The 25,132-nt window shown below is 46.5% G+C and overlaps 1 long non-coding RNA gene across 2 annotated transcripts in view; it reads left to right on the top strand.

Annotated features, from left to right (window-relative positions):
- LOC148146674 (uncharacterized) overlaps nt 1-24,616 on the top strand; it is a 49,502-nt gene extending 24,886 nt beyond the window's left edge. Inside the window, exons 2-5 of one of the 2 annotated variants that reach the window (XR_015760661.1) lie at nt 1,391-1,519; nt 6,502-6,605; nt 11,639-11,773; nt 23,463-24,616. This is a non-coding gene — a long non-coding RNA (uncharacterized LOC148146674). The remainder of the gene's footprint in view (nt 1-1,390; nt 1,520-6,501; nt 6,606-11,638; nt 11,774-23,462) is intronic. The other variant, XR_015760660.1, reaches the window with a different exon arrangement.
- Nucleotides 24,617-25,132: the final 516 nt, after the last annotated feature.

Below are 25,132 nucleotides of genomic sequence, written 5' to 3'. Positions count from 1 at the left end.
AGTGGTGTAAAGGTCAGTGCACCAGACTACCACTGCACCCCCTTTATCTGCTGGTTTGATGGTGAGGTCGGTATTGGAGCAGAGGAAGTGGAGAGCTGCACGTTGTGAGGGTGAGAGGTTGGAGTGGGGGAGGGGGGTAGATAGGTTGAGGCGGTTAATGTCTCGGTGGAAGTTGGAAATGAAGAAATCGAAGGCAGGTAATAGGCCAGCGCGGGGTGTCCAGGTGGATGGAGTTTATTGGAGGCCGGCAAAGGGGTCCTCAGAAAATACGCGGGAGTCTTCTTTGTAAAAGTAAGCTCGGAGGCGGAGGCGGTAGAAGAAGTGTTCGATGTCACGGCGTGTATTAAATTCATTGATGTGTGGACGGAGGGGGATAAAGGTGAGGCCTTTGCTGAGGACTGATCATTTGTCCTCAGTGAGGGGGAGGTCAGGGGGAATGGTGATAACTCGGCAGGACTGGGAGCTGGGACCAGGCGTAGATGTGGAGCTGGGGGGAGGCGACGGAGCGTGTAACTGGAGTGAGTGTGGTGTTAGGGGGAATGGGGATGGGGTCATGAGCAGGGGCGGTGTTCCCCTCAGGGTTCTGGGGGCGGGGATGGTGACAGTGGGACCTGGGGTGGGGTGTCAGCAGAATGCAGGTGAGTGATGTTGGTGGGGGCGGAAGTGGTGGCAAACACGGCAGTGGGGAGGGCGTGGAAGTCACTGAGTGTGTGACATCAGCGATGATGTGACGGGCGGAAGTGATGTCACTTGTGGTGTATGAGGAATTATGAGGGGCGGAAATGGCATTTACTTTATTTTAACCAATAATTTCCTGTCAGAAATCTGTTTGACAATGTTGTATTTTAATTAAACTCAGTCCCTTACTGTTTCTTTCTTTTGGTCTTCATTCACATCTCCATGGTGTTCCAATATTTCCACCTTTCTCTTTGGACTTGGGAATTTCCATTCACCTCAGACCTGTCCCCCTCCTCATCTGTGTCCATTTATAGCACACTGCATAATCTGGTACCAGAGGAGCCTATCCCAATAAAATAGCTCAGTCCTCCCTGAGTACTGGTAGCAGTGCTCACTGGTCAGAACCACTTCTGATGATACCATTGTGTGATCCTGATACATTCCTGCACTCTGCTGATATCACTGTCTCTCTCCATATGATATCCCTCACTGTGTGGGTCTAATTGCTGTCTCTGTCAGTGTCTCTCACTCTTGCAGCTGCTCCAGATACTGAGCCAACAGCATTCTCCACTCCAGAGAGATGCAGTAGCACAGGCCAGGGATGGAGACTGGGCTTTTCTAGATCTCTGTGGGACTCAGTGTCATTCTCCATGTTTAACCTTCATTGCATCAATCTAATTTCCCATTCTGTCTATTTCTCTGTCTCCTGTAGGTATTCCCAATGTCCTGGACTCAGCAGAATTCCCAATTCCTGTCTCGTCCATCACCACATTGAAGACAGTTGGTCAGCCAGAGAGAGATGGAGAGTGAGATCTGGAGCCTTCAGTAAATCCTGCAGCCTGTAAGATTACTCACAGTAAACAGCACAGGGAGGGGTTAGTGGGCTTTAATTCAGAACCTGAGGACATGAGGTCAGAACAATGCTGGGCAAGGAACATGAGAAAATGCTCAGGCTTCATTATCACCATCTTGTCTGTAAATTCATCTGTTCCACAGAACCCTCCCTATGTCTGTCAGTTTCTCCATTGTCTGTTTCACAGATACCACTTCCCCAATCTCTATCAGCCCCTACAATCCTGCTTATCCCTGTAAGCTCCTCATATCAGTAAAACTCTCCAAGTTTCTGCCTTTGCCTTTAATCCCGGGTTCTGTCACATCTCTCCTTAACTGAAGAAAAACAACTCTTCAGTTCCTTAAGCCATCCCGGCCAGTGCAGTCCTTTCCAGACCTGAAAAACCTCCCTGTCTTTGTGACTTTGTTGAACTCCTACTACCTTCATGATCTCTGTAACCTTCCCCGTCACGACAACACAAAGCTCTGTACCTTAATAACCTTCCTCCAGCTGTTAGACTCCTCCTTGTCTCTGTGCACAAAGCAGAGTGACTCTGCTTCTCTCATAAATTAGTTTCTGCATTTCTAATGATGACTATGAACTCTTCCTGTCTCTAAAACGCACTCAGTCTCTGTAAACTCTGCTGGTCCCGACTGATGTAATTTCCTTCGGTAACTACAAAACTTTATACCTTTAATCTCCTCCAGACGCGACCATACAGTTTATTTCTATAACCTCCATGAGTGAGAGAGTCATAGAGATGTACAGCACGGAAACAGACCCTTCGGTCCAACCCGTCCATGCCGACCAGATATTCCAATCCAATCTAGTCCCACCTGCCAGCACCCGGCCCATATTCCTCCAAACCCTTCCCATTCATATGCCCATCCAAATGCCTCTTAAATGTTGCAATTGTACCATCCTCCACCACATCCTCTGGCAGCTCGTTCCATATACGTACCACCCTCTGCGTGAAAAAGTTGCCCCTGAGGTCTCTTTTATATCTTTCCCCTCTCAAATTAAATCTATGCCCTCTAGTTCTGGACTCCCTGACCCAGGGAAAAGACTTTGTCTATTTATCCTATCCTATCCATGCCCCTCATAATTTTGTAAACCGCTGTAAGGTCACCCCTCAGCCTCCGAAGCTCCAGGGATAACCGCCCCAGCCTGTTCAGCCTCTCCCTGTAGCTCAAATCCTCCAACCCTGGCAACATCTCTTTCTGAACCCTGTCAGGTTTCACAATATCTTTCTGATATGAAGGAGACTGGAATTGTTTAAAGCATTCCAACAGTGGCCGAACCAATGTCCTGTACAGCCGCAACATGACCTCCCAACTCCTGTACTCAGTACTCTGACCAATAAAGGAAAGCATACTGAATGTTGTCTTCACTATCCTATCTACCTGCGACTCTACTTTCAAGGAGCTGTGAACTTGCACTCCAAGGTCTCTTTGGTCAGCAACACTCCCTAGGACATTACCATTACATGTATAAGTCCTGCTAAGATTTGCTTTCCCAAAATGCAGCACATCGCATTAATCTGAATTAAACTCCATCTGCCACTTAGCCCATTGGCCCATCTGGTCCAGATCCTGTTGTAACCTTCTTCGCTATCCACTGCACCTCCAATTTTGGTGTCATCTGTAAACTTACTAACTATACCTCTTTTGCTCGTATCCAAATCATTTATGTAAATGACAAAAAGTAGAGGGCCCAGCACCGATCATTGTGGCACTGCACTTGTCACAGGCCTCCAGTCCGAAAAACAACCCTCCACCACCACCTTCTGTCTTCTACCTTTGAGCCAGTTCTGTATTCAAATGGCTAATTCTCCCTGCATTCCATGAGATCCAACCTTGCTAATCAGTCTCCCATGGGGAACCTTGTCGAACGCCTTACTGAAGTCCATATAGATCACATCTACTGCTCTGTCCTCATCAACCTTCTTTGTTACTTCTTCAAAAAAACTCAATCAAGTTTGAGACATGATTTCCCATGTACAAAGCCATGTTGACTATCCCTAATCAGTCCTTGCCTTTCCAAATACATGTACATCCTGTCCATCAGGATTCCCTCCAACAACTTGCCCACCACTGAGTTCAGGCTCACTGGTCTGTCGTTCCCTGGCTTGTTTTTACCATTCTTCTTAAATAGTGGCACCACTTTTGCCAACCTCCAGTCTTCTGGCACCTCACCTGTGACTATTGATACAAATATCTTAGCAAGAGGCCCAGGAATCACTTCTCCAGCTTCCAACAGAGTTCTCGGGTACACCTGATCAGTTCCTGGGGATTTATTCACCTTTAACCGTTTCAAGACATCCAGCACTTCCTCCTCTGTAATCTGGACGTTTTGCAAGATGTCACCATCTATTTCCCTACAGTCTACATCTTCCATATGCTTTTCCACAGTAAATACTGATGCAAAATATTCATTTAGCATCTCCCCCATTTTCTGTGGCTCCAAACAAAGGCCGCCTTGCTGATCTTTGTGGGGCCCTATTCTCTCCCTTGTTACCCGGTTTCCTTAATATATTTGTAAAAACCCTTTGCATTATCCTTAATTCTATTTGTCAGACCTATCTCAAGTCCCCGTTTTGCCCTCCTGATTTCCCTCTTAAGTATACTCCTACATCCTTTATACTCTTCTAAGGATTCACTCGATCTATCCTGTCTATACCTGACATATGCTTCCTTCTTTTTCTGAACCAAACACTCAATTTCTTTAATCATCCAGAATTCCCTATACCTACCCTGAAAGGAACATACTTTCTCTGGACTCTTGATATCTTATTTCTGAAGGCTTCCCATTTTCCAGCCGTCCCTTTAGCTGCAAACATCTGGCTCCAATCAGCTTTCAAAAGTTCTTGCCTAATACCGTCAAAATTGGCCTTTCTCCAATTTAGAACATCAACTTTTAGATCTGGTCTATCCTTTTCCATCAGTATTTCAAACAAATAGGATTATGGTCGCTGGCCCCAAAGTGCTCCCCCACTGACACCTCACTCACCTGCCCTGCCTTATTTCCCAAGAGTAGGTCAAGGTTTGCACCTTCTCTAGTCGGTACATCTACATACTGAATCAGAAAATTGTCTTGTACACCCTTAAGAAATTCCTCTCCATCTAAACCTTTAACACTATGGCAGTCCCAGTCAATGTTTGGAAAGTTAAAATCCCCTACCATACCTACCCTCTTATTCTTACAGATAGCTGAGATCTCCTTACAAGTTTGTTTGGCAATTTCCCTTTGACTATTGGGGGGGTCTGTAATATAATCCTAATAAGGTGATCATCCCTTTCTTATTTCTCAGTTCCACCCAAATAACTTCCCTGGATGTATTTCTGGGAATATCCTCCCTCAGCACCGCTGTAATGCTATCCCTTATCAAAAATGTCACTCCCCCTCTTCTCTTGCCTCCCTTTCTATCCTTCCTGTAGCATTTGTATCCTGGACCATTAAGCTGCCAGTCCTGCCCATCCCTGAGCCATGTTTCTGTAATTGCTATGAGATCCAAGTCCTATGTTCCTAACCATGCCCGGAGTTCATCTGCTTTCCCTGTTAGGCCCCTTGCATTGAAATAAATGCAGTTTAATTTATTAGTCCTACCTTTTCCCTGCTTGCCCTGACTGTTTGACTCACTTCTGTTCTCAGCTGTACCCGTCTCAGATCGAGCTCCCAAAATCCTCCCTGTGATTGTTATCACGTCCCATCCCTGCATTCCTCCAAATCCATGTAAAGTCCTTCCATTCCTAAAACCTTCCCTGCACCTGTCACCTGTTCCAGCTTCCACAACCCTCCCTATCTCTGTAAGACACCACCCCCACCTCCACCCCGTCCCAGTTACTACAGCCCACTGTATCACTAAATGCCAGTAGTCACTATAATATCAGAGTAAGGTGTGAAAGCAGGAATACTGTACTGGGTTAAATGATCAGTTGTGATCATATTGAATGGTGCGACTGACTCTGTGGTCAAATGGCCGATACCTGCTCTTCTTTCCTGTGCTTCTCTGGAAACTTACTATCTATATAACATCCTTCAGTCCCCACAGCCCTCCCTAACTCCATAAACTGCTTTAGTCCCCACGACTCTTCCTTTCCATGTAACCCGAATCATTCCCCACAAACTTCCCTAACTCCATAACTTCCAATAGGCCCCACGACCCTCCCTATCTCCATAATCTCATCCATACCCAACAACCCTCCCGTTCAGAGTAACCTCCTTCAATCCCCATGATCCTCCTGATCTGTGCAACCTCCTTCAGGCCCAACAGCCCTGCAGATCTCTTTGGCCTCTTTCAGGCCCCACAGCACTCCCTATCTCCATAATGTCCGTCAGTCCCCACGACCCCCCCTATTTCCAACATCTCTATTACCTGCTGTCCCTGTAAGCTACCTTTTTCAGATTGATAAACAAGAACTCCCATAACCCTTTCTGCTGCCAGTCTGAAACCAAACAGTGTTAGCCTGACAGTAAGTCGGGAGCTGGAATGTGTGAGAAAGGATATGTCAATGAACAATAACTGGACCCTTAGAAACACTTTTAGTAAAAAGAGAATGTGTTTTTGAGCCTGTTGGATTTTATTTTTATTGGTGAGGATATAAATGGCAGTATAGATACGGGTGTCGGAGTGGCTGTACCGAGGATGCGGTTTATTTGAATTTTCAGAAACCTTTACACAAGTTTCAATAAGGGCTAAAGAGTAACTTGGTAAAGAATAGGGCACCTTAACTGTCAGGAGGTGGTTGAGATATTAGACAAAATAGTGTTGTCAGAATTTACTGTGGCGAAAGACATGGAAGCTCGGGAACTTGGGGAAATAAATAGCGATGTCTTGGAAAGAATCCTCAGCAGATGAGAAAGTGCTGTAATCTTAAAACAAATAAAGGTAGATCAATCCTCAGTAGCTCATTATGTCTATCCTTGAATATTTTGGGAAGCTTGGGAAGAGATTGCGGTGTGTCTAACAGAGATATTTATATTATCAACAGACACAATGAGTTACCAGAAGACTGGAGGGTGGCTAATGCTATTCCATCACTTAAGGGCTGCAGGGAAACACCAGGAAATTACAACCCAGTGAGCCCAGTGCTGGGTAAGTTATTGGAGGAGATTCTGAGCGAAAGGAGCTGCATATATTTCGAATGGCAAGGGCTGATTAGAGATAGTCAGCATAGCTTTGTGAGTGGAAAACAGTATTTCACAATCCGGATTAACTCTTTGAGAAGTTGGCCAAGAGATAAATGAAGGCAGAGCAGTCAACGTTATCCGCATGGACTTCAGCAAAGCATTTGACAAGGTTCCAAGGGATGTACAACACCTAGTCAAGAGGAATAAGGAAGCTAACTTAACGTTGAGGAACCAAGGATCAGAAGCAAGGCTCCAGAGAGTTACATGGGGCAGCACGGTGGCTCAGTGGTTAGCACTGCTGCCTCACAGCATCTGGGACACGATTTCGATTCCAGCCGTAGGCGACTGTCTGTGTGGAGTTTGCACATCCTCTCCATGTCTACAGGTGATCCGGTTTCCACCCACAGCCCAAAGATGAGCAGGTTAGGTGAATCAGCCATGCATTGTTCAAGAAAGGGAATAGAGATAATCCTGGGAACTACAGACCTGTCAGTCTTCTGGCTGTGCTGTGCAGATTATTGGAGAGGACTCTGAGAGTCAGGATTTATGATTCCTTGGAAAACCATAGTTTATTACAGAGAGTCAGCATGACTTTGTAAGGGACAGGTTATGCCTCACAAATCTTATTGAATCCTTTGAGAATGTGACAAAACACATTTATGGCTCATTGAGAAAGTACAGGGCATGGGATACATGGAAACCTGCCTGTCTGGATACAGAATTCCTGGCCCATACAAGATGGAGGGTGATGACAGATGGAAATCATTCAGCCTGGAGCTCGGTGACCAGTGGTTTTCTGCAGGGAGAGGACAAAAAATCTCTGCTCTTTGTGATTTTATGAATGACATGGATGTGTGAGTGGAAGAGTGGGGAAGTAAGTTTGCCAATGACACAAGTGTTGGTGGAGTGGTGAATAGTGTGGAGGACTGTTGGAGTTTGCAACGGGGCAATGACATGATGCAGAGCTGGGCTGACAAGTGGCAGATGAAAGTCCATCTGGAAAAGTGTGAAGTGATGCATTTTGGAAGGTGAGACTTGAATGCAGAATACAGGAGTAAAGACAGAATACTGAATAGTGTGGAGGAACAGATAGATCTTGGATTTCATGACCAGAGATCCGTCAAATTTGCCACCAAGCTGATAGTGTTGTTAGGAAAGAGTATGATGTATTGGCTTTCATTAGCTGGGGGATTTAGTTTTAAAGCCACGAATTTATGCTGCAGCTCTATACAACCCTGTTTAGATGCCAATTAGAATATTGTGTTCAGTTTTGATCCCTTCATTACAGGAAGGATGTGGAAGCTTTAGAGAAGATAAAGAGGAGATTTACCAGGATGCTACCTGGACTGGAGAGCATGTCTTATGAAGAAAGGTTGAGGGAGCTAAGGCTTTTCTCATTGGAGTGAAGAAGAGTGCGCTGTGACTAGGTAGAGGTGAACAAGATGGTGTGAGGCAAAGATAGAGTGAACAGTGAGACACCTCTTTATCCCATGGCATACATGGTACAAGGGGGCATAATTGTAAGGTGATTGGAGGATGGGTAAGGGGAGATTTCAGATCTAGGTTCTTTACACAGAGAGTGGTGGATGGGTGGAATGGGACATTTAACAGACTCTTGGATAGGCATATGGATGATAAAAAATGAAGGGTATGTAAGTTAGTTTGATCTTACAATCGGGTAAAAGATGGGCATGGCATCATGGCCAAAGGGTCTTGTACTGTACTGTTCTGTGTTCTACGTTCTGTATGGTAAACTGGGTAATAGGCTCAGATCAATGTAAAAGGATATGGCATTCAGGAGGAGCTAGTCGACTGGATACAAAATTGGGCTTGATGGTAGGAGACAGAGGGTGATGGGAGACATGTTGTGTTTCTGACTAGAGACATGTGACCAGCGGTGTAGTGGGTCCCCTGTTGTTTGTCATTTGGATCAATGGTTTGGATGGGAATATTAGTTTTGTGGTAAGTACGTTTTTTGGGGTGGCACTGAAATTGGTGGTAAAGTGGACAGTGAAGAAGGTTATCTGTGATACAACAGGATGAACAGTACTGCTGGGATAGTGGGCTGAAGAATAGCAGATGGAGTTTAATCAGATAAATGTGAAGTGTTCCAATTTGGTGAAACAAACCAGGGTGGGACTTGTACAGATAATGTTCGGACCCTGGGTAGTGTTATCAATCAGAGACCCAGGGACGTAGGTACACAGAGTTTTCAAAGTGGTGTCACAGGTAGACAGGCTGGTGAAGCAGGTGTTTGGGATGGTTACCTTCATTGGGCAGAGCATTGAGAGTTAGAGTTGGGATGTCATGTTGTGGCTGTAAAAGTCATTGGTGGGGCCACCATAAAAACATTGTTGATCAGGAGGAAGTACTCATCTGGTTCACTTAGGTCCTTTAGAGAAGAACATCTGATATTCTAACCTGGTCTGGCCTGCACGTGACACCAGACCCACAGCAATATGGCTGACACTGTGCTATACTCTGGGTAATTGGTAGTGGGGCAAAGAATGTTGGTCCAATCAGTGACCCCCACATCCCATGAATGAATAAATAAAAGTACATATATCCCTCCCTACCTCTGCAAACCCCTCCAGCTGCAGCAATCCGTACTGGCTTTGTAACACCGTTCAGGCCCTGACCACTCTCTGTAACACTCTCACCACCTCCAGCACCTTGACCTCTCCCTGTTCCTTTTGTGACATAAAACCTTGACAATTATTCCCTCTTCCATCTGACCTTCTCCTGCGAGCAGACCCTTTGCAATCCCTTTAAAATTTACTCCTAAAACATTCTCTCACTTCAGGATTTTAAGTACTTTTTGGTGATCCTCTAAGCCCGACAATCTAATATGATCCTTTTTACTTGAGTGTGGGACCGATGGAGATTTCTTGCTGAGAATTTGTCTGTTTCAGTGGAATGTCCTTTTGTTGAGTGTTTTACACAGCTCCTTCAAATGTTTTCCACTGTTCATTGACAGGCACATATTTCAGTCTGTTTAGCCTATTTACCTTGGTCAGTTCTCGTCTCAAACTCATGTCATTGGTTATTTTTGTTTCTAGTTGTATCTTGTCCTTTCTGTGATTCACTTTAAAATTTTATATTTCTTTAAACTGCACTTTATCACAATTTTGCAGACGATCTCTGCAGGTGACATTACTCATTCACGAAGTTTCATCACACAACGGTCGCTCTGAGATCGTTCCGTCCCGAGCCAGTTGCACAATTTATTGTTCAAAGAAACGCTGAAAACTAATTCTCTGAACTCCTCTTCCAATATCACTCTTTCCAGTGTGACTGTCCCACATTATGCGAACATTGACTTTTCCCAAAATTATCACAATGTGTTTGTTGAAAATTCAAATGAGTTCCTGTGTAATGCAGTGATGAGCAATGAAATGCTGTTCGGTTGCTAAAACTGTTCTGCTGCTTGTGTCCTCGGCAAGTAGTAGCCAGAATTTACATTCAGTCTGACTCTACTTCATGATCTGAGACCAAATGCTTTCTCTGTAATGCCTTTGTTATCCATTATTGTTAGTGTTACCCATTTTGCCTGAGTTTCCGCAAGGTTGCGATCCATTGAATATTTATGTCCACCTTTTGTTCACCCTGTAACCATATCTCTCTGGTGTCTAAACCTCTTTTATCTCAGTGTCACAAATCCATCTGCCTTATTGATAAGACTTTGTCATTCAAAAAAAAAACATGATTTACTCTTTCCCACAATTTCCTGTCACAAACCCCTTCACTGATGTACAGTTTTAGTTAATCGCTGTCCCATCCTGTTCCTTTCTGATTGCGTTCAGTCACATCCCTATACTGTTCCGATGCTTCACCTTTTCTCTTTGGATTTGGAAAGCTCCTTTCACCTGGACCCTGTCCCTGCATCCTCTCTGTCAGTTTAAAGCCCTGTCCTTAAACCTACTGACATGATTGGCCAGGATACTGGTCCCAGCACGGTTCCAGTGTGACCATTCTATTGGATTTTTTTATAAATCAGGTAGGGGATGTGGGTGTCTCTGGCTGACCAGCCTTTACTGCCCCGCCCTAGCTGTCCATGAGCTGAATAACTTGCTTGGCCATTTCAGAGGGCAATTGCGATGCAAACACTTTGCTGTGGGTATGTCGTGCAGACCACGTGAGGATGATCAGGTCTTGTTGTCGACAGGACAAGTTGGCGGCACGGTGGCTCAGTGATTAGCTTCCTGCCTCACAGCACCAGGGGCCCAGGTTCGATCCCAGCCGCGGGCGACTGTGTGGAGTTTGCACATTCTCCCCGTGTCTGCATGAATTGCCTCCGGATGCTCCGGTTTCCTCCCACAGTCCCAAGACGTGCAGGTCAGGCGAATTGGTGTATTAGGTTGAGGGAGATGGGTCTGAGTGGGTTACTCTTCGGAGGGATGGCGTGGACTGGTTGGGCCGAAAGGCCGGTTTCCACACTGTATGGAATCTAACCTAAGGGATTGTGATTTTTGTACATCAGCAATGGTTTCATATTTGTTTATGGATTGTTTATTGCTATTTTTAAAATTATTGATTTTAAATTCCATCATATCTTATAATGGGATTCAAACCTGCCTCCCCTGAACATTAGCTGAGGTTTTGGATAAATGCCCTAACAATAATGTTACTAGGCCATCACTTCATCTGCTCACTGGTTGCTCATCCCTGAGCACTGATACATGAAGCTAAACCCATTCTTCCAACATGATTATGTGATCCTGAAGTCTTCCAGCACTCTGGTGATATCACTGTCTCTCTCCATGTGGTATCCCTCACTGTGTGGGTCTAATTGCTGCCTCTGTCAGTGTCTCTCACTCTTGCAGCTACTCCAGATCCTGAGCCAACAGAATTCTCCACTCCAGAGAAACGCAACAGCACAGGCCAGGGATGGAGTTTGGGATTTTCCAGATATCTGTGGGGCTCATTTCCATTCTCCTTGTGTAACCCTCACTGTATCAGTCTAATTTCCCATTCTGTCTATCTCTCTGTCTCCTGTAGGTACTCAGGAAGTTCCTGACCTAATAGACTTCTGAACTGTTGTGTGTCTCATCCATCACTCCCTTGAAGATGCTTGGTCAGCCAGAGAGACGAAGGGCAGGGGGTTCTTGAGCCTTCAATAAATCCTGCAGCAAGGTAAGATCACTCATAGTGCACAGAGCAGAGAGCAATGAGTGGGCTCCAAGCATCGGCTAACAAGACATGATATAGATACAGTGCTGGAGGGGAACACAGTATAGACACACCCCATGCTCAATCACCACATCTACTTTAACCGATGTTGCACTGAGACAGCATCGGGAGTTCAGAGTTATCAATCCAGGCCTGCGCTGTCTTAGTGAGCATCAGGACCATAGAGGTTAAAGCAGGCCTCCGATGAGAGGTTGGGAATGCTGCCTGGAATCTTTCTCTTCTGCGTTCTCGCTCCAACACTGTACGAAGACTCACTACTCTGCAACACTGTATCTATGGCATGGCTTGTGCACCAGTGTCTTCAGTCATCTTTAACTCCTATAACAGTAGTTGTCCCTGTAACTTGCTCCATTCCCGATTAGTCCCTCCACATATTTGAGATGTACTGCACTCCAGATTACCATCCCTATCGCTGTAAATTGCTTCAGTGTCTACAACATGCTTTATTTCGGTACTGTAATCCTCTTGAACTGGATACAGAGTGATACAGCATGGAAACAGAACCTGTGGTCCAACTCTTCAATGCTGCCCATGTTACTTAAACTGAACGAGTCTCATTTCCCTGCGTTTGGCCCTTATCTCTTCAAACCTTCTCCTCTCTATGTACCTGCCCAAATGTCTTTTCCGTGTTGTAATTGTTCTTGTTTCTCCCATGTGCCTGAGGCAGTCTGTTCCATCTATGCACCATCCTGTGGAGATAATGTTCCCCCTCAGCTCCCTCTTTAAATCCTTGCTCTCTCATCTCCCGTTTATACCCTCTAGTTTTGGACTCACCTACCCTTGGTTATTCACCATTCTTAGGCCCCGCATGGTTTTGTAAAGCTTTATAAGGTCACCCCGTGGCCTCCTCTGCCCAAGGGAAATATTTAGGACAATGTTACAAATATATACCTAATGTATGTAACAAAGTGCTGGCCAATGTCGGCAAATGTGCCAAATGCCGCTTTCCCCACCCTGTCCACCTGGTATGCCACTTCCAAGGAACAATGTAACTGCACCTCTTGCTCACTCTCTCTGTCTCTCTCTCTGTTGGACAATACGGCCCAGAGCCCTTCCATTAACTGTATTAGTCCTCCATGATTTGTCTTAACAAAATCCAACAGCTGAATTAAACTCCATCTTTCATTCCTTGGTCCACTGGCCAGTTGGTCACGATCCCCTTTGATAACCGTATTTACTGCCCACGACACCATTCATTTGATCATCAACAAACATTCGCACAATCACTCCTATATTTTGAACCAAATCGTTTCTGAAGATGATGCACATCCGTGGACCCAGGCCTGATCCTTTCTTCAATAATGGAATAAAACCATATTCTTGTCATAGAGCCATGCAGCATGGAAACTGACCCTTCAGTTGATATTCACCATAATCTAAAACTAAACTCTTCCCAGCTGTCTGAAGATGGCCCAAATCACTCTAACCCTTCCCTATTCACCTGTTTATCCAAATATCTTTTAAATGTTGTAATTGTACCCACATCAACCCCTTTCTCAGGAAGTTCATTCCACACTCAAACCACCCTCTGTGTCGCAAATTGCCCTGTATCTTTTTTTGAACATCTCTCTCCTCTAACCTTAAAAATGTGACCCCGCCTCTTGAGACTCCCCCATCCTGGGGAAATGGCAACTGCCATGAAATCGACCTATATATCTCATTTTTTTTCATAAATCTTTATAGCATCATGTCTCAACCTCCAGGCTCCAGTGAAAAAAGACTCAGCCGATCCAGCCATTTTTCAGAACTTAAGCTTTCCATACCCAGCAATATCCTGGTAAATCTCTTCTGAACGCCCTGCAGCTTAATAATATCCTCCCTGTTAACTGGGTGACCAGAACTGGATGGAGTATTGCAGAACAGGCCTTACAAGTCTCATTGAATTCTTCGAGGAGGTGACCAAGCATGTGGATGAGGGAAGAGCAGTGGATGTAGTGTACATGGATTTTAGTAAGGCATTTGATAAGGTTCCCCATGGTAGGCTTATGCGGAAAGTCAGGAGGCATGGGATAGAGGGAAATTTGGCCAATTGGATAGAAAACTGGCTAACCGGTCGAAGGCAGAGAGTGGTGGTAGATGGTAAATATTCAGCCTGGAGCCCAGTTACAAGTGGAGTTCCGCAGGGATCAGTTCTGGGTCCTCTGCTGTTTGTAATTTTTATTAATGACTTAGATGAGGGAGTCGAAGGGTGGGTCAGTAAATTTGCAGATGATACGAAGATAGGTGGAGTTGTGGACAGTGAGGAGGGCTGTTGTCGGCTGCAGAGGGACTTAGATATGATGCAGAGCTGGGCTGAGGAGTGGCAGATGGAGTTCAACCCTGCCAAGTGTGAGGTTGTCCATTTTGGAAGAACAAATAAGAATGCGGAATACAGGGTTAATGGTAGGGTTCTTAGTCAGGTGGAGGAACAGAGGGATCTTGGGGTCTATGTACATAGATCTTTGAAGGTTGCCACTCAGGTGGATAGAGTTTGTAAGAAGGCCTATGGAGTATTATCGTTCATTAGCAGAGGGATTGAATTCAAGAGTCGTGAAGTGATGTTGCAGCTGTACAGGACTTTGGTTAGGCCACAGTTGGAGTACTGTGTGCAGTTCTGGTCGCCTCACTTTAGGAAAGATGTGGAAGCTTTGGAGAGGGTGCAGAGAAGATTTACCAGGATGTTGCCTGGAATGGAGAGGAAGTAGTACGAGGATAGGTTGAGAGTTCTCGGCCTTTTCTCATTGGAACGGCGAAGGATGAGGAGTGACTTGATAGAGGTTTATAAGATGATCAGAGGAATAGATAGAGTAGACAGTCAGAAACTTTTTCCCCGGGTACAACAGAGTGTTACAAGGGGACATAAATTTAAGGTGAAGGGTGGAAGGTATAGGGGAGATGTCAGGGGTGGGTTCTTTACCCAGAGAGTGGTGGGGGCATGGAATGCGCTGCCCGTGGGAGTGGTAGAGTCGGAATCATTGGCGACCTTTAAGCGGCATTTGGATAGGTACATGGATGGGTACTTAATCTAGGTTAGAAGTTCGGCACAACATCGTGGGCCGAAGGGCCTGTTCTGTGCTGTATTGTTCTATGTTCTATGTTCTATGTTCCACTGCTCACAAAAAAATATCAAATGGAACCAGGTTGGTGATATGGTCGATGATATCCATCTCAGACTGGGTCAGGGTCAGTTTTAGCAACAACTCAGGCTAGTTTCTTTAACACGTTTATAATCCACAGCAATGTTACTCAAGCTATGATGGAAAGATGAATGGAAAAGTGTTTGGGTATTGCAAATATATAATCGATATTTTCCTGTTTAAAACACTGCGACACACACGCACACACACACAAACAAACAGGTTAACAAAATCTCTGCATTTTTAACTTGAAAGAACTTTGTCCAGATCTTACTGGAATTCATGACAAAAGTAAAAATTGAGATTGTCCAAAACGTTATTCTGGTTCTGAAGATATTGCACTCACATAGCTGCTAGCAATGCGGTTCTATCCTGGGAAGTTGGATTTGGCTGAATTCCCTTTGCTTTAGGCAGTGAGGAGATTCCAGTGAATTCTGGTTAGGGATCACCCAAAGGAAAGCACGGTGGTTAGCACTGCTGTCTCACAGCACCATGGACTTGGGTTCGATTCCAGCCTTGGGTGACTGTCCGTGTGGAGTTTGCACATTCTCCCCTTGTCTGTGTGAGCTTCTAATGGGTGATCCAGTTTCCTACCACAGCTCAAACTGTGTAGGTTAGGTGATTTGGTCATGCTAAATTGAGTATAGTGTCCAGGGATTTCTAGGTTAGGTGCATTAGTCGGGGGTAAATATAGGGGAATGGGTTGGGAAGGTTGGTGTGGACTTGTTTGGCCGAAGGGCCTGTTTCAACTCTGCAGGGATTCTATAAAAATACGAATGGTAACGATGACTTTAGAGGTTTTTTTAGCTCGCACACATTGCTGTGATGAGGAACAATGAAGGAGAGAGAGTGCAATAGGTCATTCCTTCTCGGACAGATTACATTTTATCCCTCTCTGAGTTGAATCACACAGTAAGGTCATCCTCTCCCAAACTGGACCATGTGAGTTCTCCTTGTACATTGTCCAAACTATGTCTCCATCACATTCCCTGTTCCATGTAGGTGCATCATTGCTGCTGTCATACACAGCCATACCCTGAGCAGAAAATTGTCTCGGTCAATTTGAAATATGTTTACATGGCTCTGCGTCATTAAAAAATAAAATGTTGAATTTATTCAGAATACCTGTGTTAAACTGAATGCATTTTCCACCAATACCCTCTAGTATTGGACGCCCCTAACCTGGGGAAAAACCCTGACTACTCACCCTATCCATAACCGTTCGGATATTATAAACCGCTACTGCTGCGAAATGTGACCCCAATCAACACGAATGGCTGTACTTTCAGTCATCCTGGGCCTAAATTCTGAAATGCAATACTGACACGTCTTCCTTCTCCATCAGGTCACAATTCTAAATCCATTTTAATCAGTTTGTTCAGATGTATCATGAGGCACTTCTGTGGGATTTACACCAAGACGTTTGTGCCCGGAGGTAGGGACACTAGACTCACTGAGCAATACCCATAAAGCTGTAACATTATTCTCCTGTGTATTTGTTCATCAACCTGTTCTGACATGATGTGACATACCTCTGCAACAGGCAGGACTTGAATCCAGATCTTCTAGTTCAGAGCGAGGAACAGTACCATACAACTTCAGGTACTGGAATAAAATGCCGAGCTCTAGCTCAGAGGCAGAGACACTACCCATTACACTACCATACACAAATTTTATGTAACAGCATTCAGCTTTGTATGGATTTATTATAATTAGGTTACCATTATTGAACTACACAAAACACTTTGTGTTGTTAAACAAATGCAAGGTATTTGTCTTAACTGAAGGATGTTGAGTACACGTGCTGTGCCCTAGAAATTAACTATGACCATCTTTAATCGTTTATTATCTGTAGTCTGCAATATTAGGGAACGAAATCCTGCAGGCACACTCTGCACAATGAAGGGTCTTGAATAGACAGAGACAGAGAAAGGCCATAATTTTTGGCCTCAAAATACGGATCAGTATTACCCACCTCTCATGTGTGACTGCCCTCTTCCTCAAACTATGAAATGATACAAGGCAGCTGATTACTGTCCAGTCTCTCCTCCCCACTGACTGTGTCTACAATCAGGCCCTCATCCCCCAAACAATACAAAGCAACCCAAGTTCAGGGTCTTTGTGAAAATCAAGGCCGGAATCAAGGCATCTTGCAGAGGGGAAGGAATTTTAAAATTAAACGGGGAAGGTGAGTACGTGGTAACATCACTCACTGGGTTGAAGAGTGGCAAGTGGAGCTTAGTTTGGATTAATGCGAGCTATTGGATTTGGTAAATCAAACAAGAGCAGGATCTATACAAGCAGGGCCCTTGGTAGTGTTGCAGAACAGAGACCTAGGCCATCAGGCATAGTCCTTTAAAATTTGCATCTCATACAGATAGTGTGGTTAAGAAGGTGTTTAACACACATGTCTTCATTGGGCAGACCATTGAGTATCGGAATTGGGACGTCATGTTGTGGTTGTACAGGACATTGGTGAGACCTCTTCTGGAATACTGTGTCCAGTCTGGTCATCCTGCCCGCTCATTCCATAGGCACACCACCCTCTGGGTGAAAAAGCTGCCCCTTAGGTAACTTTTAAATGTTTCACCTCTCACCTTTAAACTATGCCCTCTAGTTTTGGTCTCCCCTACACTTATAAAATACATTGACTTTTCACGTTAATGTTATTGACCTTGATATTATTAAGCTGGAGAGGGTTCAGAGGAGAGTAATCTGGATGTTGCTGGGAATAGAGGAAGTGATCGATAAGGAGTGGCTGGATAGGCTGAGACTTTTTTCACTGAAGAGGATGAGATTAAGGGGCAACTTTACAGAGGTTTACAAAATAATGAGGGGTACAGATAAGCTGAAGGGCTGATGTCTTTTCCCTAGAGTTGGGGATTCAAAACTGAGGGATATTTTAAGGTGTGAGGAAAAAGATTTACAAAAGTCATGAGCGGTAATTATTTTAGACAGAAGCTGGCTTGGGTGTGGAATGAACTTCCAGAGGAAGTGGTGAAAGCAGGGACAGTTACAATGTTTAAAGGACATTTAGATCAGTACATGGATAAGACATCAGTTTGGATGGTGCCAGTAAGCAGCTGCCCTCTCCCTCCCCATCTCTGAATGAATCCCTGTTGGTTTTCACCCTCTGCCAATGCCTGTGCAGTGGCGTGTGGAGGCCAGCAGAGGGTGACATTGCATCACTTTAAGTCCCACAGAGACTGCCAGACCTGCCCCACACAGAGACACACAGATACACACACAGCAATTGTTAGGACACAACATTGTGCTCATCTGGTAATTTAAACTAAACATAGCAGTATTGGGAATATATCAGTATTTCACTTGCTCACACTCATAAGTGGGGCAGGATTTCAGTTGTTTCGTGGGGACTGTGACGCTATAACAATCTCAATGTTTGTAGATGGCACCGAACCTGGAAGAACTCTGAAGTCTATGGAGGAGAGTGTGGAACTCTAACAGGACAGTGACACGTTGGTGTAGTGTTCAGGTGTAAGGCAGATGGGGATCAGTGCAGAGCAGTGTGAGATGATACACTTTGGTAGGAAAGACAATGAAAGACAGTTTAAAACAGGCTGTGACATTATAAAGGGGCTGCAGGAGCAGAGAGCGCTGGGTGTATAGGAGCACAGATTGTCGAAGATGTCAGGACAGATGAGGAGAGCAGTAACTGTCACAGATTAGTTTCAGTATCTGAGCTGTTTACAGTGGGAGGTGTAGGAGGGAGCCTCCGTGCTCCCTTCCTGGGAGGTGGTGGTGACGATGTGTTGTGAGCCCACCCTCCTGCCCACCGAGACCGTGGGGATTCCATTTGTACCAGCGCGACACAAAAGGGAGATGGTATCAGGGCCACGGCTTCTAAGTTGTGCCGGGGGGAAACAGAGCTGCCAGTGGGTTTAAAGTGAGAATTGCCCTTCACTGAACATTGCACCTTACTCAGTCGGTGGGACGTGGATGTTTCAGAATCTCCACACGAGGCGTCACGGTCCTCTCCGGCTCGTACCAGGGTCCTCCCCACATGGCGGGGGTGGGGGGGGGAAGGGGCTGAGGGAACGGATATCGGGCATTCCACCACCCGGATAGGCCCTTTCTGTCCTATTCCAGGCTGTTTCTCCTGAAATGGGAGAAAAGGAGGGAGAGAGGGAGGGCCCTGCTGTTAGTGCTGGTGTAGGTGGGTAGGGGGTCAAGGTGAGGTGTCCGGAGGCAGTCAGTCCACTTTGTTGTATCCATGCAGTGTTTTTAGTGAAGTGGGGTAACGTGGAGGGAGCGAGAGAGAGAGAGACAGAGACAGAGACAGAGAGAGAGAGAAAGTGCTGCACGGAGCAGTGAGAGTGGTGGAGCATGAATCTTGTTTGGGGAGTAGGTGCTACAACAGATATACAGTGAGTGTGAGGGAGCAGAGAGAATATGGTGAGCTGTATCCTGACAGAGCGGGGAAGGTTATTGCTGCTTATCCTGTATTGCTGGATGTTTCTTCAGACCTCAGATACTGCACTGAACTGGGTGGTGAGCTCAGACCATGCTCGGTGTGTCTGGTGGTATGGCCCCCCTCTATACTAGCCCCTCCACCAGGACTTCCATGCCCCTGTCGACAAACTGTGATGTAAGTGCCCCTTATCTGCCATGCTCGAGGTAAACTGTGCAGGGCAGCTCCAAACAGAGAATGCTCAACCGTGTGCCCCTTGGCCTTTTAAAGATGGCACCAGCGCCAGTGATCATTGAATATCCAGGGACATCCGGGCGATGGTGAGTACCACCCGCCATGATGGATGGGAGAATCAGGCTAGTATTGAATGAGAGGGACATCATGGGGTGGGGTGGGTAGTTAATGAGGTAAGTTTGAATTGATAGCACCAGGATATAGCTCAGCCTCGTGCAGACGGTCCCTCTGTCACACTCAAGGAAAATTAAGCAAAGATGAATTATTGTTAGAATCTGCCCCATGAGTCATATATTCTGTTGAAACCAATTCCAGTTACAGAGATGCAGAACAAGTGTTCATCTGACTTCACATCAATATCTCTTTTTCCCATCTTTCCTGGGAAGACTGGCTCATGTTACAGGATGCTATCGAATTGCTGACATTTCAGCATTCTGAAACCTGGGAACACAACCTTCCATGACACTGTCTCTCAGTCTCCCCCTCTCTGTCTACTTCCCAACCCACTCCCATGCGGTGATATTTAAACTGATTCCCCCGCCATCTCTCTCTGGCAGTGATGTTCACACCCACAACACCCCCTTGTCAGGGCACAATAGGGGATATGGAGCTGTGAATGGGTGGAAGCTGCACATCCTGTCACTTCCAGCACGGGCTGCTAGTTTTCCCCACACTGGGCAGTGATCTAATACAGTGTTACAGATCAATGCACTGGGGTGGGGTACACAGCCCTACATGCTGGGATGGTAACTGCTCCTGGGTTACAGATCAATGTACTGGGGTGGTGTACACAGCCCTACATGCTGGGAGGGTAACTGCTCCTGGGTTACAGATGAATGCCCTGGTTTGGTGTACACAGTCCCATATGCTGGGACGGTAACTGCTCCTCTTTTACAGATTAATTCCCGGGTGATCACTGCACAGGTCACTGTGCTGGTCAGACTATCTGGTTGAGGTTTATAGATAATGCCGTGATGTGGTCGGTGCAGCTCCCCGTGCTGGATGGATATTTCTCTCAGGTTTACACATTAGTGCCCTGCTGATTTCTGCACAGCTCCCATTCCTGGACAGATATCTAGTCTGGGTTTATAGATCAATGCACTGCTGTGGTCTACACAGCTCCCCGTATTCCTGTGTAGCAGCTTTGAAATGCTGAATGTTCCCTTCCATTTCCTGTGTGAGCGGTCTGAGAGATTAAAAGATCTGCTCCAATCGCTGAGTAACAGCCTCCAATGGCTGAATGGCCTCATTCTGTTCCTGTTTCAAACACTTGATGGGCTGAATAGCCTGCTTCAGTATCGGTGCAGTTGTGAATGGTGCTGAATATTTTGAAACCATCAGTGAATAGCCCACTTCTGACTTTATGATGGAGGGAAGGCCATTGATGCTGCAGCTGTTACTAGCCCACAGTGCCTCATGGATGGTCAGTTTCCATGTGCTCAGTCCTTTAGATGTATGTCCTACTTCACAGGAGGGAGTGCCACATCACACAGTGAGCAGTACGCCTAATATGATTTATCTCTCCATCCCGGAGGCTCTCAGCCTCATTCGTGATGAAGGTTTGCTGCCCCAAACGGTGATTTTCCTGCTCCTCAGATGCTGCCTGACCTGCTGTGCTTTTCCAGCAACACACTAATCTTGAGTATGTCAAATATGGGGCTGAGACTTTCCCTCCACCAGGACTGTGTGCTGGCTGCTCCTCCAGATACTGTCAGGGACAGATCCCTCTGGGACAAGGAGTTTGGTGAAGATGTTTCCCCCAGTCTGGTTGTTGTGTATTGAAGACTGTCCCTGCTCAGGCAGTGGGGGGCCTGTGGGGACACTCCTGGTGATGGACATTGACGTCCCACACCCAGAGGACAGTCTGTGTCCTTGTCACCCTCAGAGCTGCCTCTGATTTGATTCCAACATCGAGGGGAACTGAGTTATCACCGAGAGGAGGGGTGGGAGGCAGGAGATAACCACCCTCAGGCGATTTCCTTGACCATGTGTGATCTGTTACTATGAGATTTCCTGGGTTCTGGAATCAATGATGGGGATTTGCAGGGTAACTCCTTCCCTGACTGTACCCCAGGGTGTCCCCACCACTGGTGGGTCTGTCCTGCCGGTGGGACAGGATATACCCAGGGATGGTGATGGGGCTTCAGGAAACATTCTGGGTGGAACGGTGGCACAGTGGTTAGCACTGCTGCCTCACAGCGCCAGAGACCCGGGTTCAATTCCCGAATCAGGCGACTGACTGTGTGGAGTTTGCACATTCTCCCCGTGTCTGCGTGGGTTTCCTCCGGGTGCTCCAGTTTCCCCCCACAGTCCAAAATAAATGTGCAGTTAGGTGAATTGGCCATGGGAAATTGTCCGTAGTGTTAGGTGAAGGGGTAAACGTAGGGGAATGGGTCTGGGTGGGTTGCTCTTCGGCGGGTCAGTGTGGACTTGTTGGGCTGAAGGGCCTGTTTCCACACTGTAAGTAATCTAATCTAATCTAATCTAAATTAACCATCAGGCCCGATCCTGTGAGTACGGCGGTGTCGGACTGTTTCCTGACTGGGAATGTGGTGATGGAAAAGCACAGCAGGTCAGGCAGCATCCGAAGAGCAGGGGAATGAACGTTTCAGGAATAAACTCTTCATCAGGAATGAGGCTTGTGGGCTGGGGAGCTGAAGGATAAATGGGAGGGGGCAGTGGCTGGGGTAAGGGAGCTGGGAATGTGATCGGGAGTTGGAGGTGGGAGAGAGGTGATAGGTCTAAGAGGAGGGTGGGATGAATGGGGGGGAAAGGTCATGGACAGGCCAAGGAGTTCCCCAGAACGTTCTGTCCCCGACATTCTATAACTGCCATTCCCCGGAACGTTCTGTCCCCGACATTCTATAACTGCCATTCCCCGGAACGTTCTGTCCCCGACATTCTATAACTGCCATTCCCCGGAACGTTCTGTCCCCGACATTCTATAACTGCCATTCCCCGGAACGTTCTGTCCCCGACATTCTATAACTGACATTCCCCGGAACGTTCTGTCCCTGACATTCTATAAGTGACATTCCCCGGAACGTTCTGTCTCCAACATTCTATAACTGACATTCCGCGGAACGTTCTGTCCCCGACATTCTATAACTGCCATTCCCCGGAACGTTCTGTCCCCGACATTCTATAACCGACATTCCCCGGAACGTTCTGTCCCCGACATTCTATAACTGACATTCCCCGGAACGTTCTGTCTCCAACATTCTATAACCGACATTCCCCGGAACGTTCTGTCCCCGACATTCTATAACTGACATTCCCCGGAACGTTCTGTCCCTGACATTGTTTGTGAACGGCCGGACATCAGTGAATTGAACAAACGATAAGATCCCGAGGGAAGAGATCCCGTTCCAGGGAGAAGGAGACACTGTTCCGAAGGCCCCTCAGGCGGTTAAAGGGGGGAATAAGTTTTCCCTGCGTTTACATTTCTTCACGGCACAGGATCGACCACAATTTAGACCAAAAATACAGAAATTCCCAAACTCTGTTTGTCTTCAGGAAACTGGGAGAGAATCCTTCAGGATACCCTCCGTATTAGGAATTGGGAAGGAGTGACCTGTGTCTGCTCTCGAGTGATCGAGTGTGTGGGAATGTTCTAGAAACCATCTGTCCTTATGGATGTGTCTCTGTGTGCTTGGGAGGGAGGGTTTCTTGTGATTTATGTCACTTTTTTGTCAGTAATTCCAACCTTCCCATTTGTTATTCCAGCTCCAATTATTTTAATAAATCCCTGAATACAGGGACACATTTGAAAATCTCACTGGGTCCCCGATCAAACGGGTCCCTTTGCCTCCAGGCTGATGGGTAATGGGTTTGTTTTCCTTCCTCACAGTTAACGTAGTGACCATCTACGTCCTGCTTTATAAAGATTGAGGATTGTCTCCATGTGTCAGACGTTACCTGGGGGCCATGGCAGCGGCGGATCTCCTGGTCATTATCCTCGACCTCATCCTGAGACACATTCCCATTGTTTATCGGGAACAGTTTTATTTCCTGAGGGACTCCGTCCCCGTGTGTAATATCCACGCCGTCCTGCTTTATGCAGCCACTGACTGCTCTGTCTGGTTCACCGTCACTTTCACCTTTGATCGGTTTGTGGCCATTTGTTGCCAGAAGCTGAAAAGTAAATATTGCAGTGAGAAGACGGCGGCTGTGGTTCTGGGAGCAGTGACTGTGCTGAGCTGTTTAAAGAACATTTCCTGGTATTTTATGCTCACGGCTCGGTATCGGCTGGTGAACCACCCCTGGTTTTGTGATGTAACAGTCGCTGTTCTATCCTCCAGTGTCTGGGTCACAATCGAGTTCCTCCACCACATTCTAACCCCGTGTGTCCCATTTCTCCTGGTTCTGCTGCTCAATGTTCTCACCGTCAGACACATTGTAGTGACCAGCAGAGCCCGCAGGAGACTCCGCACTCACACCAATGGGGACGCTCAGTCTGACACTGAAATGAGAAACCGGAAAAAATCCATCATTTTACTGTTTGTGATCTCAGCCAATTTCATCCTGTTATGGTCAACGTTAATGTTGTTTTCTATATTGTACCGGATGTGGCATATTGGGTATGGGTCTGTGTATCTCGATGGCTTTATGCGGGAATTGGGCTTCATGCTGCAGCTCCTCAGTTGCTGCACAAACACCGCGATTTATGCCGTGACCCAGACTAAGTTCAGGCAGCAGCTGAAGAATGTGCTGAAATATCCCTTCACCCAAATCCATCCATCCATCAAATTCCTTCATTAATCCCATCCGGGATTTTCTCATTTCAGTTCAGTGTTTCAGCGATGGAGCAGCCTGTCGCTATGGTAACAGACTGAGGGTAGCGCTGGGTTTGTCCATCCTTATCCCACAGGGTGGTTACAGGGAAACATTTCAATGTTTCTCACAACTCAGGGGCCAGTGAGAAAAGGCACCATCCCACTGACTGTATCCATCACTTCCATTTGTAACCAATAAAAATGTTGATTAAAGCGTGCCGAGCAGCAGAGTGACCGATGTTGTTGTGTGTCTTTGTGTTGGAGAAACTGAGCTGGAGAGAGACAGACTCAGCCCCAAGTCCTGGTCCTCAGGGAAGTGGAGGGCACCGCGCCCTGAGCTCAGGAGCTGGGTTTAACTCCCTCTGCACCCCTCCCCCTCCAACCTGGCCTCACCATTTCCTCTCCCCGACTCTTCCTCCTCAATTCTCTCCCTCTCTCTCTTTCTGCACACTGTGTCTCTCTCAACTCCTCTCCCTTTCACTCTCTCTGGTCCCCTCTCAGATAACCCCCCCAACCCCGGTTTCTTCACCTGCCTCCACTATTCTTTCTGCCTCACTCCCCCTCTCTCTCTCTCACACCCCAACATGAGTTTCTCCACCTGCCTCCATTCTTCTCTCTCCCTCTCACCCTCACTCTCTCTCTCTCTCCTGCCGTCTCTGTCTCCCTCCCGCAATTCCGTCTCTACCCCAATTTCCCCACTTCCCACATCTCTCGATCATCTCACTCCAACCCCCCACACGCAACC

Source organism: Chiloscyllium plagiosum, unplaced genomic scaffold (assembly GCF_037043375.1).
Source record: "Chiloscyllium plagiosum isolate Xiang-an unplaced genomic scaffold, Cpla_swu_hap1 HiC_scaffold_20, whole genome shotgun sequence".
NCBI lineage: Eukaryota > Metazoa > Chordata > Chondrichthyes > Orectolobiformes > Hemiscylliidae > Chiloscyllium > Chiloscyllium plagiosum.
The sequence above is the reverse complement of the archived record's forward strand: the minus strand, read 5'-3'. Positions and strand labels throughout refer to the sequence as shown.